The sequence below is a fragment of the Patagioenas fasciata genome, chromosome 16 (assembly GCF_037038585.1).
Source record: "Patagioenas fasciata isolate bPatFas1 chromosome 16, bPatFas1.hap1, whole genome shotgun sequence".
Lineage (NCBI taxonomy): Eukaryota > Metazoa > Chordata > Aves > Columbiformes > Columbidae > Patagioenas > Patagioenas fasciata.
Genome location: NC_092535.1, coordinates 3,073,986 through 3,093,924, shown reverse-complemented (window position 1 = coordinate 3,093,924; position 19,939 = coordinate 3,073,986). Strand labels below are relative to the sequence as shown.

At 50.2% G+C, this 19,939-nt stretch overlaps 1 long non-coding RNA gene across 2 annotated transcripts; it reads left to right on the top strand.

The window, feature by feature from the left end:
- Positions 1-2,384: 2,384 nt before the first annotated feature.
- On the top strand, positions 2,385-14,781 carry LOC139829233 (uncharacterized). 2 transcript variants are annotated; one of them, XR_011741628.1, is made up of 3 exons: positions 2,385-2,477; positions 2,559-2,677; positions 13,730-14,781. It is a non-coding gene; the product is annotated as an uncharacterized lncRNA (long non-coding RNA). The 2 variants fall into 2 exon arrangements; XR_011741627.1 differs by lacking the exon at positions 13,730-14,781 and adding an exon at positions 3,273-3,340.
- The last annotated feature ends 5,158 nt before the right edge of the window (positions 14,782-19,939 follow it).

Sequence of the window (19,939 nt, the reverse complement as noted above, 5' to 3'; positions counted from 1 at the left end):
CAATTAGCTTTTAATTAGAAAATGGAGGTGCTTCTGGTGTGGATGGTACCAGCCTGGCTTGGCTGTCCTGGGGCTTGGGAATAGGCACCATTCTGCAGGTGGGGGAAAAAGGCCCAACTTGCTTTATTTTCTAGTAGTTTGGGTGCTTTTCTTTATTTCCAGTAAAAATCTTGTAAAGGTTGAACTTCTTGCTGGCTGTGGCATCCCCGGACTGGAGATGGTGGCTCCTCTCCGTCCAGGGCTCTGTGTCCCCTCGGTGTCCCTGGCTGGTGTCCCACTGAAGCCTCCGCAGTAACCCAGCCGTTAATCACAAAGAGAAACCTGTGAATTTAATTCAGCTTTACAGGAAAGACTGGGATGGCAGAGTCCCCGGAGCTGCGGTGCCTCCACCGTGCAGGAGAGGAATCCCCTCCCATGGCCCGGCTTGCTGGAAAGCTGCCCAAACCCTGCGCTGCTGCTTTCTTTTAAACTTTGGATTTCCTTTTCACAGAATCCCAGAATGTCAGGGGGTGGATGGGACCTGGAAAGCTCATCCAGTGCAATCCCCCCATGGAGCAGGAACACCCAGCTGAGGTTCCACAGGAAGGGGTCCAGGCAGGTTTGAATGCCTGCAGAGGAGACTCCACAACCCCCCTGGGCAGCCTGTTCCAGTGTACTTTTTCCAGTGTCTTGATACTTTACATTCCTCAACAGAGCAGATGATGCTTTGTTTGAATCCAGAAATGGCGGGGCAGAGCGGTGCTGAGCTCCCGCTGCTCCATGGCCAGCGGTGCAGGAGCCGCTGGGTGCCCTCAAAGGGTTTGTTCCTGCTGCTTGGGGGGATTTTACAGCCTTTTAATCTTGTTTTCACAGCTGATTCTGCTGAAGCGCTGTGCAAACAGCAGGTTGCTCACAGGGGGCTGTTTGCCGTGGGGAGAGCCGTCCCTGTGCACAGCAGAGGGGTGCAAAGTTTGGTGGAGAAAGGCGTGTTCTCACCATCCTGTGTTTCCAAAGCTGCCACAGCAGCGGTGCTGGCACGAGCGGCTGGGACGGCGCTGCCAAGTGTGTCTGTGTGACAACGTCGGCCTGAAAACTCCGCTATCGAATAGGGATCTGCAGCCCTGTGAAAATATAAAGCCTGTTATCTGTAATTGTGCAGCAGGTAACGAGTGCCGAAGTTGGTGTCAGGTCTGCCCAACGGGACTAGATAAGGGGGGCAAAAAAAAGTAATAATTTTAGGTGCAGTTCTGCGAATTGCCAGAGTTTGTATAAATTGAGGTTTGTATAAATTAATGTTTGGATCTGCTGTTTCCCAGGCCCTGCAGAAGCAGACAAACGCAGTGTTGGTATTTTTCTCTAACTGTTGCTACATTTTCTTTACAGGTTAATTTCTGCCTAATAATCGCTGTGCTGCCCCATGGCTTTCTCCAGGCTGGTGCTCCTGCCTTACCCCCAGGACCAGGGCTGCTGCTCAAACCTGTCCTGCCAAACCAGCCCTGCTCTGCCTTCAGGGGAGCACACAGCACCCTTCCTCTGCAAAGAAAAGAACCCTTATTTCCCTTCTCTTGCTGTCAGGCAGCATTTTTCAGAAGGCTGTGACAAGTCCCACGCTGTGGAAATGCAGCGGGGTTAACATCTGGATTTACACTCTTGGACCCGTGTTGAGCCGGGGGATAATTTTATCCCTTATTGGAGTTATTTCTGATCTGAAGGCTTATTCTCGGCTCCTGCCACTAAGGGGGGGTGTTGTCACACCGCAGAGCTGCCGTGGGATGGGGACAGACCCAGGCATCTGTCCCCTCCATCCTCGCAGCCACTGCTTCCTCGGTGGCAGAGACAGGAGTGAAGGACCCGCCACAGCATCACCCAGGGGAGGGCAAACTCCCTCTTGTTTGATAGCAAAGCAGCGAGTGACCTGCATTTCTGGGACAATAAGGGCAAGTATCACCCTTCCCTTTCAACCAGATGGGTTGGACGACATGGAGCAAGAGAGACTGGTTGGCCCACAAAGCCCTTTGAGGCCCAAGGAGGAGAGATGCTGGTGAAGAGCATGATGAGGATGCAGGCTGGGGGGTCAATACCTGGCAGGCTGGTGAAATGGGCTTTCCTGCTACAGAAACAAGTGGATCAAGGAGAGAAGAAATGCTCCATGGCTGGGGAGCTGGTACCTCCCAGCCTGGAGAAAAGAGGAAAAAATGGTGCTTAGTGACTTGTTAGGATAGGGCAGCTCAGGATCTCTGCTTTTGGGCACTGTCCCATGGTCTGATGCTCATGTCATAACTTACGTGCTCAAGTTGACCTCACGGTTATTCCCCTGCCCTGTGAGATACAATAGTTATTTATATTTACTTCAACTCTTTCCCTCACTAGGGCCCCAGTCCTTTTGCCTTTGAAATGCAGATAACCCCACTCATCTATTTTTTCATCTCTCCCTTCACAGGCTAGTTGGATCCGCAGATGCCAAACACTCTTGTTTACAGCTTACTGGGGTTAGAGTTGTGAGTTTGCTTTAAAAATATATTCTGTTTTCAGTTTGTTATTTCATTTCAAACATCATCCTTTTTCTCTTCTTCTTCCAGGGCCACCCAGGGATTTTATTCACAGAATTGGAATGAGCTGCAAAAGGGATAAAGATCATTCACAGGAACCTTGAAAGAATTGTCTGAGCTCTATGAAATGAAGATTAAAAATAAAACAGGTAGGTGAAGCACAGGCTTCAGCACAAACATCTTATAAATACTTGTCCGTGAAATCGAGAGCTCTTCCCACCACGCCGTGCAATCTGCGCAGAAAGGAGCTGCCGTATCCATCTTGCAGGCGGGTAAATGGGAGCAGAGCCCGAGGGCAGGAGAATACGACAGATAGAAAATCTGCCGGCTCTTCGTGAAACACTTTCATGGTGCTTTTCCCCTGTGTAAACTGGACGGCCGAGCTCTTGCATGGGTTATTTCAAAGCTGGCAGGTGTGAGTGGTGGTACCAGCAGAAAGCTCCAGCTCCTGGGGAAGATGAGCTGAGGAAGAGGGAGAAAGAGCCGTAATCCCGTGCTGCCTTAAGCACTCTGGTGCTGTCGGTGTTGGTGTAAAACAAAGGGCTGTGATGATTTCTGCTGCCCTGTGTGACCCGCAGACCTCAGCAGTGGTTGTGTTCCTGCGCTGGGTTCTGCCCCTGGGCTGCTGGTGTTGATGGGACAGCTGGTTGCAGCTGCTTTTCTTTTGAGTCCGAGCATCCCGTGTGAGCTGTGTCACACCTTGCTACCCTGCATCCTCTACCAAAAGCTCTTCTGTGTTCACAGACCTTGTTTAGAAGTCAGGCAACTACGCACAAGCACAGCAGCCCTGACACCAGCGCCTCAGACCAGCCGAGCTTCCCGTGAACTGGTTCTGTGCCTGGGGGGCAGATCTCTCCATCCAGCCCAGCTGTCCCTTCCCTGGCTCCCCTGGATGGACCCCAGACCCACTGAGAAACTCCAGCTTTGCCTGTCTCTGGTATATACTTCTCATGGGTCCTTTCTTGGGCTTCATGAGGCCAGGGTTGTGCTCCAGCAGTGATGTGGGAAAGCTTTGCCCAGGTAGATTTATCTGTTACACGACTGGTGGGTCTGAAAGGCAATCGGTTGCACTACGTGTCATTTACTGCCTCTCAGATGAAGTAGGTCACCAATCCATCTTGAATTTCTTATGTGTGATGCACAGAAGGCAGCAAGATCCTATTTCTTCCCTGTCTTCCTCCTCCCCACACACAAGCGATGGGAGGCAGGACTGTGAAATCCCAAGGAGAAAAGCCTGGCTCTGGGTCTGCCCGAGCAGGGACCGTGACCCCGGGGAGGATGACAATGTGCCAGGGAGAGGGCTCCTTGTGCTGGGTCTGGTTTGCCTTGAGATGTTGGGCAGTGGCCAGTGAGATGCTCTCCAGGTGCTCTCCGCCACTTGTCCCCAAGCAATTTGTCCTGATTTTGCATCAGGCAGGGGGTTCGCGTGTGTGTTTATGTTTGAAAAGCCATGCTTAAGCATAAAATGTTTGTGTTATTCCTTCTGCTGCCTTTTTTCTGGGTAAGTGACAACAAGAGGTGTCTTTTAAGATAAAGTGGAGGGAGATGAACCCATTTTCCGCTTGATAGAAAGCCATACAGTGTCTGTTGTGTGTGTTTTGGAGTATTCTGTGGCTGGCTGGAGACTTGCTAAGCGTCCTTTGTTATCAGGAACAACCCACAACGAAATACAAAACTTTCCCCATCTCTCTCCATTATCTTGTTTAAGATTTTCGTTGGGGTTTTACCAATGCCCATCTGGCTCTGGGCTGGCTGCTTTCCCTCCTGCCCCTGGGCCATGTCCCCGGACAAGGGTGATGCCAGGACATCAGAATGACTTGGGGAGCTGGAGATGGCCAGGAGCCACGTCGGGGTGGGAAGCTGGTGAGGACACAGCAGAGTAACTCAGTGAGGACAAAGAGCTCCAGTTCTGCATCAACCAGCAAAGGGGAGAAAGGCAAAGCTGCTCTTTCTGAGGATAAGTCCTCCTAAAAAAAAAAAAAAAGACAAAAAAAAAGCCATTTTGAGTGTTACTGATAAGGAATCAGCTAAATTCCTCCTTTCTGTGTCCCTATCTCTGTAAGAGATCATTCAACTGAGACCTAAATACACAGACAGGGCTTTTGAAAGCATCTTGGTGCAAGTGCTTGGAAAATGCTATCACTTAAATCCATAATAGCTCTGTTAGGAAACATGCCCCAGGCGTTGCACATCAACTGTTGGTGTCACGGAGTGCATGTGTGGAAACGCTTCGTATCACCCGTGCCGTAAATAATGTGAATCAAAACCAACATCAGCCTCAGACCATGGCCCAAAAAGTGGTCCGGGGTGCCCAGGTGGCTTCTGGCAAAGGCCAGGGCTGTGTGACAGACCCCAGTGTCCTCACAGGCAGGAGAAACCTCCCAGATGAGCTTTGCCGTGACATCTGCCCGTGGGGCTGCATGTCCTGCTCAACACTGGGGCTTCCCTCTTGGGTGTTGGGAGAGACAAAACAAAGGGGAAAGCAATCAGTGCATCGTTTTCTTGGAAAGAAGTAAAAGCTGAGTGCCACCAACAGTGTGACACTGGGACAGCCATCTGTAGCCAGAGGTGCAAGTAAACCCTGCCTGGTGCCACCTTTTGGTGACAGTATTGAGGTTAAAGAGGAAGATCTGTTACATCCGCTGCTGATGTCTCCCCCCTCTTCTTCTGATAAAATATGGAACTGGGAGATTTTGACAGCACTGCTGCAGCTACTGAAATGCTTTTACATCACTTAGTGCTTGCTTCTGCCCACATGTGCTTCTGAATAACCACAGGTTTCTTCTATAATGACGTCTATTCCACACTTGCTATGGTGACACGCTCTCCTGTGGATGAGCTGGAATTCTGCTCCGGGCGAGCAGCTGATTCCTGAGGTGTGGGAGGGAAATCCTTCAGTAATCTTTTGTCAGTCTCCCCCTGCCCAAGGTGGTGTCACAGCAGGTTGCATAGGAATTACTAATGCAATCATCTTTCTTGTGTATTTTGGTACCATCGAGCTAATTGATACTGATGGGTCAACAGTTTTTAGGCTTTTAGGATTAGCACCAGGTTTAGAGGAGGATCACACGCATGTCTGAGCTGCAGTGCACAGATGTGGGTGGAGAGGTTGCAGTAAATGATATGTGACCCATATTTTAAAGTGTGTCTTTTTTTTAAAGGTTATAGACTTAATCCTCTTCTTCCCCACCTGTCTCAATCCCTCTTATTTAGGACAAAACAAGGACTTTTGTTTCATCAGGTAAATGGTGGCTTTTGGGTGAGGTGGCTCAGCCCCCTAAACTTCACATTACTTTATGAATTACCCCATTGATGTGTTGCAGGGGTGAATTGGCAGCTGAGGTGCTGTTGGCATCTGATGTCCCAAAAGGCCAACAAAGAGTTGCTGAGACTCTCAAATCAGTGGAACTCAGCATGTGAGCTGTCATTCAGGAAACCCATGATGTCCTGGTGGCTTCATCCACTGCTCCCTTGGGCTGTGGATGGAAGGCAAGGAGTCCCCTGGCCCCACTGCACTTCAAGCTGCTTGGTATAACAGATGGCAAGACCCTGCCTCCCTCTCTGCCTAGTGTATCATGGAGTCTTTGCCATGGTGACTCTTCCTACCCCCTTCATTTCCAAGTCATCTTCATCACCTCTTCCTTTCTCCTATCCTTACCAACAGCTTTTCTCTTTTCCTCTGAACGCTGTTAGCCTCAGCAGCAGAGGGATGATGCTTCAAACTGCAGCTCAGCCCCTCCAAGAAAGCTCCTCCCGCAGCAACTGTTGGCCTGTCTCGTAGGAAGGAGACCCTCAAGGAAGAAGCCCCCAGAGCAATGGGTGATGCTGGGTGAGGAGGGCAGTTAGCACCCTGCAGCCATGGCCCGGCAGTGAGCCCAGGCTGCCTGCCTGCTGGGAGCGAGCCAGCCACATTGCACAGCGTGCTGGATACCAACAGGGTAATCAGCGCATACGCTGCTAATTAAAATATAAGTATACTGCAGTGAGAAGGTGCTTGTGCAATGGACCTTGCAATGCACTGTTTGCATAGCTGATGAGGGACAGTTAATGCTCCACAGTAACTCTGCTGTGCATGTATGGAAACCCACGGTAGTTGTGCTGCCCCTGACCTGCTGGTCCTCAGAAAGAAGTTCTGCTGGTGCCTGGGTTCATCCCAGCAGCTTCAGCCCTTGCAGCAGAGCGAGGGACAAGCTCTTGGTTCAGTTTATATTGAAATGGTGTCTGACGGTGCTGGCTGGGATGTTTATGGAGGGGAGCAGGATGACCCAGCTGCTCCGGGGTGTGAGTTAGGGGGGGCAAGAAGGTGACCAGGGAGCTTCAGCCCCTCCTGCTCCTTGGTGTCTCCTGTCCTGCAGAACCTGCTGTCGGCTGGATGTTTGCTCACCCCCACTAGTGTACAGGAGGTGTGGGGGAGCTTCAGTTTAATTGCTGTTTGCCAAAGTGCTTTGACACCATGGAAGGAAAAATGTAGCCTTGGATGCTTTGTATAACGAGCCAGACCCCAATTCCTTTTCTCTCGTTCTTGCCCACCCGTGAGGTCAGAGCAGATTCAACATTTACTCAGGTGGCAAAGCCAAACATGGTCGGGACACCTGTTAAACAGGCACACAAATTAAAGGTGAACTACCATAGATAATTCCTCTTGTAATGAGCATGGGAAATCAGGGAGGGCAAGAATTAGGTGGCTCTCTATTTTCCAGAGAAAATCAGGTGTAGGGAAAACCTTGTGAAGGCAAACTTGAATTTCTGGGGTGGGCAGGGACGTCTCTGCAGGGGGAGCAGCGTCAGCTGTGGGCCAGGCGGGAGTGAGGGATGCACAGGGGTGCTGGGCTCAGCGGGCATTGCAGAAATTGCCTTTTCTAGCCCAGCTTTCAGAGAAAAGCAGCACCAGCATGTGGGAAGAGGCACTTTGGTTTTGTTTTTATTTGCTGAAGGAGGCATCTTCCAGCCGCTGCATACTTAATAGTTTCCTAGGACTATTCATTAACCTGACAAGTCGACCAGCAAACCCAGAGCCATGATTCTAAGCTTGCCAGGACAGCTCTTTTTACCCCAATAAACTTTCCCCCTCCTCCTAGCTCAGCTGATGAATCTGCCCTGAGATGCAGAGAAGGACATCTCCAAAACAATGAATCTGTGTCAAAAGATTTGTGAGCATCCAGGCAAACAATTCCAACCACAGAAAGACATGAGAAAGAACATTATTCCCAAAAGCGCTGCATTATTGATTAAGCATTTGTGATCCATAAAACATAGTAACAACGTGGGGCTTGCTGCAGAATGAATTCCACCAAAAAGATCTTCTTTTACTGTCTCCAATCCTCAAGGACAAGGGTAAAAGTAAGTTTAGTACCGAGCAGGAATTCATTTGTATAATAATGGTTTTTGATGACTCACAAAGGTTATTTTATGATTAGCCATCTAATTATAAAATGGCCAACAATTTCATCTTATCCAAATCTGCATCAGCTAAATTATGAAATGCCCTTGCTTTATGCAAATTCTGGAAATATTGCTTCTCTAACCTCCCAACCCCACTGTCTGTCAATAAGGCTTGTGTGGAGCATAAATCTTAGGGCAGTGCCAGAGCTTGGTTCGACTGCAAATAAAACGTGGCAAATTAATTCTTCAGGAATACCCAGCAGGCGGTGAACGATGGCAGAGGAGTGACCATGGGGCAGAACCGGGTGCCTAACCCTGTGGTGTGGCTTGAGCTGGGCTGCCCTGTCCAGGGAGGTAAGAGGGATGTGTAAATACCCCAGGGAAGGGGCTTGAGAAATTGAGGGAATAAAAGGGTACACCCTGTTCCCCTCAGTTTTCTCTGGCTTTCAGAGACATATTAATGGGCTGTGACATCTGAACGCCTTGGACCTGGGTAGGACGAAGGGCTGTGCCGTACGTGGGATGGTTGTGTAAGTCCTGGATAACCCCAAGTGTTTGGGTGTCCAGCAAGCTGTGGATCACCAGTAAATGTGGGTACTCACCTGTCTTCTTGGATTCAAAGAGCCGTATGTGTTTTGACTTGGGGTTTGTGGTTTGGGTGTTTGAGACCTCCACTCTCAGCACCAGCCTCCCTTTTCTACTGGCCATGATGGGCAGATGGGCCACTGTAGGGCCTGGTAATGGTTTTACTGTAAAATTGCGCACTTGTGTGGACTCCATGGCTGTTTCCATTATTCGTGGGCATGGTTAAGAAATACTTCTCAGTGATGGCCTGGGGTAGATGATGGGGACAGCATTGGTGTCTGCTCCAAACCCAGTGTCCCAAGGCAGCACTCCCTTCTCTGGAGCCCTGACCCTCTGGCATGGATATCCCAGAGCTGCCAAGCCTTGACTGGGGGTGATTTGCTTACACAGCTCATGTTTTTCCTGCAAAATACCATTGACCATCCCTCCTCATCCCTCTTCTCCACATGTTCCTCACAGTGCTGCTCCTGCTCTGCTTTCACAGTGTGTGGTGAACAAAGGTGTGAAGAGCAAGAAAAGTAATTTTCTACCCGGTCCCCACATCAGTACGGGTCAGTAAAGAGCCCTCCAGATGCTCTTGCAAACGTTACTGGCATCATCGCGATTTGTTTGGGCCTGAGCCTCAGTAGCATCAGATAACTTTTAGTTAGTGCCAGGTGCTTTTATCTTTGATGGAGCAAAGGAATTTTGCCATTTGGATTTTAGCATATGAAATATTAACTTAAATACACATACATAATTTTAATTAAATATTACATAGCAGCACAGTATTATTATTAAAAGTTTAATACAATGTACATGTCAGAATGAATTGTAGCGATAAAACCTAAATGAAATGTATTTACCACTCCACTTCACTTACAATAGCAGATTTTCAAGTCAAAACAGGTATTCTTTTCACTTTTCAACAGAAGTGCCATTTCTTTGTTCTACAAGAAACCATTTCATAAGAGCTTGTTTTGGGATGTTCTTTTTTTTTTTTTCACCATTTCTAATTCGCATGGATTGAAGACCCAGGGCTTTAATGAGCGCTGAGTCTAAGACCTGCGGTGATAGATGAGAGCGCTCTCAGCTCTCCTGTATTCTCTCCTCCTATTTGCTTCTCTCCCTCCCTTCTGTTCCGGGGTGGGAGATGCACATCCCTGGCCCTGGCTGATGCTCTCTTTGCAGGATGGGGGTGCCCACCAGCTCAGCAGGAAGGGTGGCAGCCCTCTGCTTGAAAGGGTGTTGGCTGAGAACCGCGGCAAGGATGAATTTGGGGTGTGCACGCTTGAAATCCTGGGTGGTGCATGGGTTGTGCATGGTGGTGATGGGGGGGAAGGTGCCCCCGGGCATGTGGGCAGGCACAGGAGGGTGCTTTGAGTTCCCACGGCCACAAGCAGCACCAGAGAAGTCTTTGGGGCAGGGATGGTGCTTTGAGGTGCTGGGTTGAGTTGAGAGAAGGGAACGGAGCTGGTGAGGGGCTGGAGCACAAGTGTGATGGAAGTGGCTGAGGGACCTGGGGGATTCAGCTGGAGAACAGGAGCTGAGGGGAGACCTTCTGATCTCTGAACTGCCTGAAAGGAGCTTGGAGCCAGGGGGGTCGGGCTCTGCTCCCCAGGAAGAAGCGCCAGGACCAGGGGAAACGGCCTCAAGTTGCACCAGGGGAGGTATAGACTGGATATTAGGAAAAAATTCTTCCTGGAAAGGGTCGTCAGGCACTGGAGCAGGCTGCTCAGAGCAGTGGTGGAGTCACCATTCCTGGAGCGGTTTAAAATGTATTTAGAAAGGTTCTTAGGGATGTGGTTTAGTGCCAGACTTAGGTTAACAGTTGGACTCAATGATCTTGAGGGTCTCTTCCAACCAAAATGTTTCTACAGTTCTGTGACCCATCTCCTCCTGCTGTTTGGTCCTACTTGCTTGGCTTCTTAGTGGGAAGGGGTGTGAAAGAGCCTTTTTTCATCCCCCAGCTACTCTCTCCTGCCAGTAAGGCTGACCCTTGAGACTTCAAGGAAAAAGTGTGGAAAAACTGCAAATGAGTCCCTGAGAGGCTGCTGGGAGGGATCGGGGGGTGAGGGACCAGGGGGTCCCTGCCTGGCTGTTGAGTCGTGCTCCCTGGGGGAGCAAGGCACGGGCAGAGTGAGCAGAGGTGCTGTGGAAGTGTCTGAGCTGGCTCGGGGTGGGACCGCGGTGCCCAAGAGCCCCGTGTAGCTCTGCTGTATTAACGAGGGCTGCAGCTCAGAGCTACCTGGGGACCTGTTGGTGGCTGGTGCTGTCCCTGCACTGGCCGTGCCTCTCATGTCCCAGGTGGCTGTGATGGAGGAGCCCTGTCCCACAGGCAAAAGCCACCAGGATGCTGCCTCCTCCGGTTCAGAGCAGCAAGGTGAAATCCTGATGCATGACCACATGGGCTGTGCTAAAGGAGAAAATGCAGAGCGGGCAAGTCTCTCAGTGTAATACTTATGTACGTGAGGTTTCCTTTTTCTTTCATCTTTTTATCTACATCCTTTTTTTTTTTGAAGAAGCAGCAGATGAAAGAGCCCACCCCTCGCAGCAAACTCCTATCAAGTGCATTAAAGGAAATGATTTTGGCTTCCTGGTTTGCTTTGAAGGAACCAATGGCAAAATGAGCTAGGAAGGCACGAAAAGGCATCTAGATGAGGTTCTTAGGGAGATGGTTTATCGCTAGAGTTAGGTTAGGTTATAGTTGGATTCGATGATCCTGAGGGTCTCTTCTAAGCAAAATGATTCTATGATTCACACCAAGTTTGGGGATCAGAAGCTGTGCATCCCAACAAGTCTGGGCTGATACACCTTGATGAGCAGAGTAGAAAAACTACAATTTCCTCTATGGATGGTGTTTTGTTGTTGTTGTTTTCCCTGGGAATAATGCTGGCAGTCCCTATGTGGTGCTGCGCAATGTGGGCAGAAGTAGTTTCTGGTTGAGAGGCACCAGGGAGGGTCCAGCACAAAAATACAGATCAGCAGGAACATTAGGGTTGCCTCCGGCTCTATACTGGGGTAGCATTTGGGGACCACTGAGACTCCATCTCCGCAGCCACAGCTGCTGTTTGTCTCCCAGACCAGGCAGGCACAGGCCATTCGGTACGAGCCTGTGCCTTGAGGAGCGGTGGCTGCTGAGCTGATGAGAAATGTGCCTTTAAATTGGAGGCATTTGTAAACACGGCTCGCTGGATTTGTAGGGAAACCCTGTTGAGCTGCTGTGCTATTGATTTAGAGGTTTACCTGGGGTTTGCAGTCTCACTCCTCTTGCTTTCTGTTTGCTGTGGGGCTCTGCTGGCTGTATCGGCAGGAGTGGGTCCCTTGTTTACCCGGGAAGGGAACGGGGTAGCTCAGCACAGCTCCAGCGTGGCCATCCCCAGGCCGGGGTCACACCGTCACGGTGAAACTCGTTCACAGAGCACAGCACTGTCCCAGCAAAGAAACTTATTTTCCTCCTTCCAGGCTCAATTTTCCACTGTGGTGATCTGTAGGAGACAGAGAACACCCACTGCAACCTCTCCATCGCATCACCTTGCAAGCAGACACGGAGAAAGCAAGGATTTGGAGGGGATAACAATTTTTTTTAAGGAAACTTCCAAGCTTCTCATCTTTGCTGGATGATGGCGTGTCTCAGGACATCACTAATGCTGATGGTCCTCACCCCTTGCCCTGCAGCAGGAACTGGAGAGGATACTGAGCAGCTCAAGGCACTAAGCTGAATGGATAGACTTAATTCTGCTGCCTGGAAAACCCACAGCAGCTGGGGCAGAGTGTGACCGCTGCCTGCGGTGACCCCCTGTCCCCAGCGCCATCCTCCCAGGCTCGTCACCACCCTGGCCCCGAGCCTTGGGGATGGGGTGCTTCACCCAACGCTGCAGCTCCTGGGGTCACCCCAGCCCCACAAACGCATCCATGGTTGCTCCTGCACCTCCATTGACATGACCAGGCTCTGTTGGGCAGCAATTTATCATAACACATGGATAGTTTCTACAAAACTGTGTTGCCAGCCCATTGGGAGCTGGGCAGGTGGGTGCAACGCAGCAGGAATCAGGTTGCTGGTCTCTCCTCATCTCAGCTTTGTTGTTCCTGGTTCCATCTTGACACTTTCAGAGCAGCTCCTTAAAGAGCATTTGGGGCACAGGGTGAAAAAACTGATTTTCTTTTTTCCCTTTTGTGAGGAAAAGTAAAATCTCAGTACTGGTGTGAAATGGCATAGAAAAGGAGTTGTCTGGATTACAGGGAGAGAAATACCAATTATATTTAAATGGGGGTAAAATCAGGAAGGCTTTATCAGGGCCATTCACTGACAAAACTTGCAGCTACAGGCTGTGTATGAAAAGGCTCAGATTTGAATCTACAGAAACATTTTGGTTATAATAACCCTGCAGTATTCAGGCAAAACTCCTGTGGGGTCCAGTGGGAGCCTTGCTCGGGGCCTGGAGGATTTACCTTATTGTTCTTTTGAAAATGTTGAAGAGTTTAAAACCACTGGCTGACTTATCCTGAAGAAAACGATGGATGGTGGCAATGCCGATGCCTGCGTGTCACGGCGAGAGCGCCTGCACTGGGCTTTTCTCTTTGTCCCTTCCCATTCACTGTACAGCAAGAGGAAAGGGATGAAAGAACGAACCTGTAAAGTTTTTCTCTCCACATTCTGTCAGCTCTTTTGTTTTGCTTATTTCTTTTGCGCTTGGCTGGGCTGTGAAATCCTCTTTGTTCCTGGCTGCCCTCTGCCCTCGGTGCTCAGCGAGGATGCGAAATGGGCAGCGCGGGGTCACCGGAGGAGCCTTCCTGGGACGTGCCGTGCGTTGTTAGCAGAGGCCGTGCCACGCGTCCCTCCCCAGAGCCTGCGGTGCTCACTGTGAGCCAGCACAATGTGACCCGGGAGGTGAAGCTTTTCTACAACATCAGGTACCACAATGTCCCCATGTAACTGGATTCTGCTATGGAGACAAGGAGCCACAATGGCATCTTGAGGATCTGGTCTCAAGCCCATTGCAATAGGATTCAGGCACTTGGGAGCTTTTAAATACCAGTTAGTGCTGCAAAACATGGTCACTGGGGACAGTTGTCGCTGCTCTTGTCCTGGGTTGGTGTGAGATGTCAGGCTGTGCTCCATCCCAAGGCTGTTTGCCCCGCAGTGCAGAGCTGCCCATGTCCCCTGGCCGTGGGGTGGGATGCAGCCCGGGCACTGTGCTGGCAGGAAAACAAAAGAAGTGCATTAACCTATTTCTGTTTTCTCTCTGTTGCAGTTACTTTTGGACCCCATCTCTTTCCCACGTGACCCAAGTTTTACACCTCATGGCAACTGGATTGATGAAAACCCTTCTGCCAGGGTGTTCAGACCCCAAAGTAAGTGGAATAAAGAGAACTGTTGAAAAGTGGCGTTCTGATTTCTAGGATCTGCACTTTGCAATATGTGATGGGGAGAAGAGCTGACCCTGCCGTGCTGTGACCCTGTGTGAGCTGTGCTGGTGTAGGTGCAGCTCCCCACCAAAGCGTGTCCCACCTTAGAAAATGTCACCTTCTGGAAAGCTGGAGCCAAAGGGACATCCTGATGTAGAAGGAGGAGCTGAGGTGAGGAGCTTCTGGGGACTTGTTGGGGGCAGGACCAGCCACTGCAGAAGCTGTTCTTGCTGTTCTTGCTGCCACATGTGGCAGCAGCTTTGAGGGAAAGAGGGGAAAAAATGGTGACTGTGGGGAAGAGGGAAATTCTTCATGTGCCAAACAGCGCTCAGACTGCATCCTGAAGGATAAACCTCTGCAATGCACACAGCTTTTTCTTTTGTGCTACAGTGACCGTGGCTCTGCTCACCACTGATCTGAATGTCTGATCAGCTCAAGACCTGCACCACCGAAACCTCAGACACAATTTGTGGCAGCATCTTCCAGAGGTTAATGATGCGTTATGGGCAAGTGGTCAGTTTTAAATTCACCGCTGTCTGATTTTTCTCTGTATCTTCTTGTAGTTCTGCTGCTGCTGCAAAAAACCAGCCACCAGCTGCTTATTGCAACAGCATCTGGCTTTCACCTGATTATTAACTTTTATTTTTTCTATTTTGGGGTTCTTTTCACTTCCTGGTAATTCGTGCTGGGTTGCTAGGGGGAAACCATCTGTGTGACTAGTGAGATTTAGAGAGTTGGTAACAGAAGGGATGTTATCAGAGTCTGGTACTTTATAAGACTATGGTAATCCAAAGCTGATTACTGCTGGGCTGGTGCAGCAGGAAATTCGGGACATATTGGACACCAACACTTTCCAGCAGCATCAAGCAGTGTGGGGCCATCTGTGTGTGGTGGAGACCAGGAGGGTTCTCCTCTGTGTTTGCTCAGAGGGGGGACAAATAGTGACCCTTTCCCTTTGAGATCACAGCTGCTGGTCTCCTTTGCTGAAGGAGGTGGGGGGAAAAAAAGAGATGGGGGAAAAAAAGGAGGTGGAAAGCACCTCATCCATTCGCTGGGCTGCTGGTGAGTACGTGGCTGTGAGGGTTCACAGCGCTCACGTTGTCTGGCCGTGACAAGTCCCCACCCAGGGCTGCTCCCGCGGGTGCAGGTCGGTCCCATGCAGCCTTCCCGAGCGTGCAGATTTATGTCCTTGGACTTGGCCGGGCTTTTATGTTGTCCCTGATGAGTAATGCAGCCTGTGCAAATAACGCACACAAATTCCACATGTCAGAGGGAGCGGTGATGTATCCCCAATGGGGCAGAGAGGTGTCTCTCACTTCTGTCATGCTTTATTAACAAATATTGGGGATTTGGTTGCGTTCAGTCCCTTGAATAAATGCAAACGGGAGTTGCATTGGTGTTTTCCTCTTTGGATGGATTTGGGTCATCCCTGAGGCCGCTGGGGCTGACCGTGGGATGCTTTTGCCATTCACACAGGGAAGCAAAGCCCCATGCCTGACCCCACGCTGCGGTCTGGCCATGGAAGGATGCTGTGGTCCAGTTTGGCCACGGCTGGGTGCGGAGATGAGAAATTTTTCCCTCGGCTGCCCGTGGGGTGCATTCCTCAATGCACAGAAAGCTATCTCAATGCTCTGTGCTGGCTGCTGTGCCTGCATGGGGGGAAAAGTGCTACACGTGAGCCTTTGTGGGAGATGACGAGTGGTGCGGATTGCAGTGCGGCTCCTTCCCTTGCTGCTGGGAATGGCCCTGTGCTGAGGGGGCTGCAGCAGGGGACAGGTAATCTCTGCTGCTGGGGCTTTTGGGAGCCAAAAAAGGGCTTGCAGTGTACACGTGCGCCCAGTGTTACCGCTGCGACGAGAGGGCTGCGTCGCAGGAAAGGCAGCGATGCGACCAGCGTATAACAGGGGATATAAAAGAAATCGAACACCCCTCTGCCCCTCCTATCCCAGCCTGTGCTCATCTAGCTGCTTTTTGGAGTGTTCACTGTTTCGATCTCCACTCGGTTCCCACTGGAGCCCCCATGCCGTGGAGCGTCCCCCCTCGGCGTGGCCGCAGAGCGGTGGGATCACACGTGGGGCCATGCCCAGGCTGCCCCGGATCGAACTGTGCTATCGATTGCCGCTTTGATTCCTGCCTCTTTATCTACTTGCTCAGTAATAATTTACTTAATAAAACCCTGCTATGGTGATTACTGAGTCCCCAAACCTTTTGATTTCTGATTGCATTCCCAGCCCCAAAGTCACCAGAGTTTCTCCCTTTCCCTTGAGGGACAGTGTAGGGTTTATATTGCGTAATTTGGAGCTGTACGGGCTGACCCATTGCTGCTTCATCGATAAGTACCTGTAGATAGGCACCATCTTGAGATGCCTGGGTGGTTTGAAGAGCCCGTTGGCATCTCTGAGACCCTGTGTTGGGAAACCTTCCCCTAAAAACCCCAGGGGGAGAAAAGCAGCAGCAATTCCCAGTGACCTTGATACCCCAGCTGGGAGCACGGACATAAAACCTCAGCAAAAAACCTGATGGTCTCGTGTGCCTGTGTGGGCATTGGTCCGAGCAGCCTGCTGCTCATGCAAACACTATTTGATTTATGTAGGAATGTTGCACGGTGAGGTAGGCATCATCCTTCTCATTACTCCAGCACCCAGCACGGCAGGGCCATGGCTGTGGGCAAGCCGGTGACGGAAATATAAAATAAAGGAAAAGTGGGGCTTGCCTGATGCAACCACACTGGGGGTTGTCAGGAAATGACAACACTGCGTGCAGGCTCTGTGCAAGATGAGAAAGTGTTTGGAAATGGTTCCCTTGAGTCTTTAACTAGGAATGGACAGTATGCAAATACAGTTAGTTAATCATTGCAAAATAGGACAAGGTTTCCAGGGATAGAAAGCAATTTTGTGCTTTCATTATGCGGGCTCCTCGCTTTAAAGTGTATTGAAGAGAAATTTGTATTTTTTGAAAAAAGAGGTGAACAAAAGTGAATTGAAAGGTTTGTACCAGGGAGATGCTTTTGGTGACCCTCACTGCTCCTGGGGGGACAGAGGTGGGGACCACAGGGCTTGGTGCTGGCAGAGGGTTTGGTCCCAGCTTTGGAGCTGGTGTCACCCTCCCTGGTGGAGCTGGGTTTGGTGTGAGCTTTGTCCCAGCTTTATGTGCAGGCAAACTATGAACCCTGGGGTGGCTGCAGGCTCCTGGGGGAGTCAGCTCGGTCCCATGGGCAGACGTGTCACATTGAAACAATGGCACCAGCAGCACAGGTATATGAGCACAAGGCAGGAGCTGATGGTGCCCATGGAGCAGGATGGCACAGACAGATCCAGCCCCAGCCTGGGCACCACCATCACAAAGATATGGTATTTTCTCATAGCTCATCTTCTCATTTGCTATTTTTCCTGAACTTTCCATCAGTGAAAAAAACCCCCAACTTGTTCCTGTTTAGCTGTTTCAATCTAATTTGAGATGAAAACGAAACGCTGAAATATTCCTCTGGCCCGAGGCGGTGGTTAGCCAGCTCTGTTAATATAGCACCATGCATATTAATAGCTGGGCTGCTGGCAAACAAGTGGCACGTTCAGCTACACCTGGGTCCTGGGACCATGGCCACCCCCACTGCTATGCTGGGCAGGGGTGTGGGATGCAGGATGTGGTCCTGCCTGCTCTCAGGGCTGCCAGGCTGTGGTGTGGGTCCCTGCCCGCCCATCCCCTGGGACAGTGCCACTGCTGGCTCTGCATCACTGGGATGCAGCATCCCCTCCCGGGTCTCCCACCAGATGTGTTTTGGCCACACATCCTCCGGGCACTGAACCCTGGGTTGTGGGTGCTTTGGGTGCTTTTGGCTGGTCTGCTACCTCTAGATGGCACTGACCCAACACGCATGGTTTGGGAGCAGGACAGCTTCTGAATTCTCTCTTTTTTCCCCTTTCCTTGGGTTATTTTTGTTTTGCAATCCTGTAATAATGGATGTTCAGTTTTGGCGGCGAGGTGCTGATTACAGAAATAATCAATGCCATTGAGAGAAACGAACCTGTTCACACCGGGCTCTTCCCCGCTCTCCTCCCGAGGGAGCCGGGGTTTGGTGGGTGCCCATCCCATGGCTGGGACACCGGGCAGGAGGGTGCTGGCCCCTGGGCTGTAGGAAATACTCTCCTGGATGTCTTCTTCCTTCCCCATGTCCTTGTTGCACTGACGTGAAATCCCCCTGCATAGGAAGGCAGCAGCACGTTGTGCACCTGAGCAGGGTCCTCAGCTTCGAGACGCATCCCCTGTTCTGCTCTCAGTTATCCCTGGTAACAGCTTTGCTCTCTAAATCCCATTTTATGCTGATTTTCACATCCCTTGAGTCAAGCAGCAAGCGTCTGCCTTAAACCTTGGAGCAACATGAAATCTGTGGAGCTTGGGGATGCACCACGGACCAAAGAAGGAGAGGGAAAGTTTCTGTTCCTGCTTAGCCTGCTGTGGAGAGATCCCGTGGGAGTCAAGAAGGGTTCATGGCCTGTCCCCCAAAACTCATTTATAGGTATTTGAAGACCGGTGTGGTTGCCTGCTATACTTATTGGGCAGCTTGAAGGAGGGTATTGTATATATATTTGTATGTGAGTATATATTTGTTCATATTGCTTAATAAGCTGCCAAAAGGACAGTGTAGCATTATTTAAGCTTTATTTAAAGGACAAGTCAGAGGAGATTTCTGGGAAATTGGGGCTATTCCCCATGCAGCAAGAGAGGGGAATACTTAATTTCCTCCTTTGCAGCACCAATTAGCAAGTGCATGTTGCCTGAGCAGGAGGGAATACAATTTTTTGGGAAACTTGTATAATGCAGGAGGCAGCTCTTCTCCCAGGGTCTGCTGTCCCTACTGTCCTGATTTCTCAGAGATGGATGTGTCACCGCATCTGGATCCCTCGCTGGGATGTGCTCCTGAAGCACCTTCCCCAGCACACTTGGGATAAAGCAGATTTAAACCTGTGGCCACGCTGTGGTGGGTGTTGTGTCAGGAGGGCTCCCCAGTGTGAGCCCCATCCCACACACTTTGGGGAAGGTCTGGTCAATAGATTCTTAGCTCCTGGAATTAACATTATCGTTTCCAGCAAGAATCACTGAAATGCACGTTTTCAAGGAGATTTTTGGGAACAGCTATAATGCCTTTGAAAGAAAGATGGATGTTTGGTTTGGATGAGGGCTCATAAAATTCTCTGGGGGATGGGTACATCTACTGGGAAATATGAATGTGGGTAAAAAACTTCATCTTCTATTTGCAGAGTTATCAAAGCTTCCAGAAATGTTGCTTTTAGGACTTACAGTATGTATTTAACTCTCCTTTCAGCAAATGTTTCTGGCTTTTATTCTTACTTGTTAAATAGTTGATGGGCTTGCTGCATGTCCTGTTGCAGGAATACGGAGTTCAGGTCCCTGTTGTTGGCCTAGCAGGACACTATTTGCTCTCCTGACTTGCAGCTTTGAACTCTTTTTCAAGGTTTTTCTCCTTTTTGGAGAAAAACACATGGACATGAGGCTCCAGGAGGGAAAAGAAAAGGGTGGTGGGGGTGTTTGTTTGTTTGTTTCTCATCATGGTAAATGGTGGGTGTCTTCTGGGTGGTCTCAGCATTCCCCTGACAAGGTGGCAGCTGTTCAGTTACTTGCAAGGCAAGGTGTGCAAAGTGCCCTTAAATATTTGTTGAAAGCCGCCAGTGATCTATGGTTTGCTCATAATTCTGCACAGCCAAGGGATCAGTAGAACAGCAGGAGCAGTGGGTTCACCAGCCTGCCCAAATATTGGGCAGGTTTTGAGGCAGTATAACAACGGCAGAGCTTTGTGTTCCTACACATGCCCTGGGGAGGAAGGAGCAAATGCCCTGCACTTGTGCAGAGAAAAGGAATTCTCAAGCTACAGAGAGATGAAAATGAGGAAAATCAATCGAGAGCATTTATAATGAATAGTAAATAAGCAGACATGGGCTAGCTGTCTACGCAGGTATATAGCTTCATCAAGAGATGCCAGTGACATCCTGATAATGGCTTGCATTTAATAACAGGATTTAACGACCCTGTAAAGGGAGCAG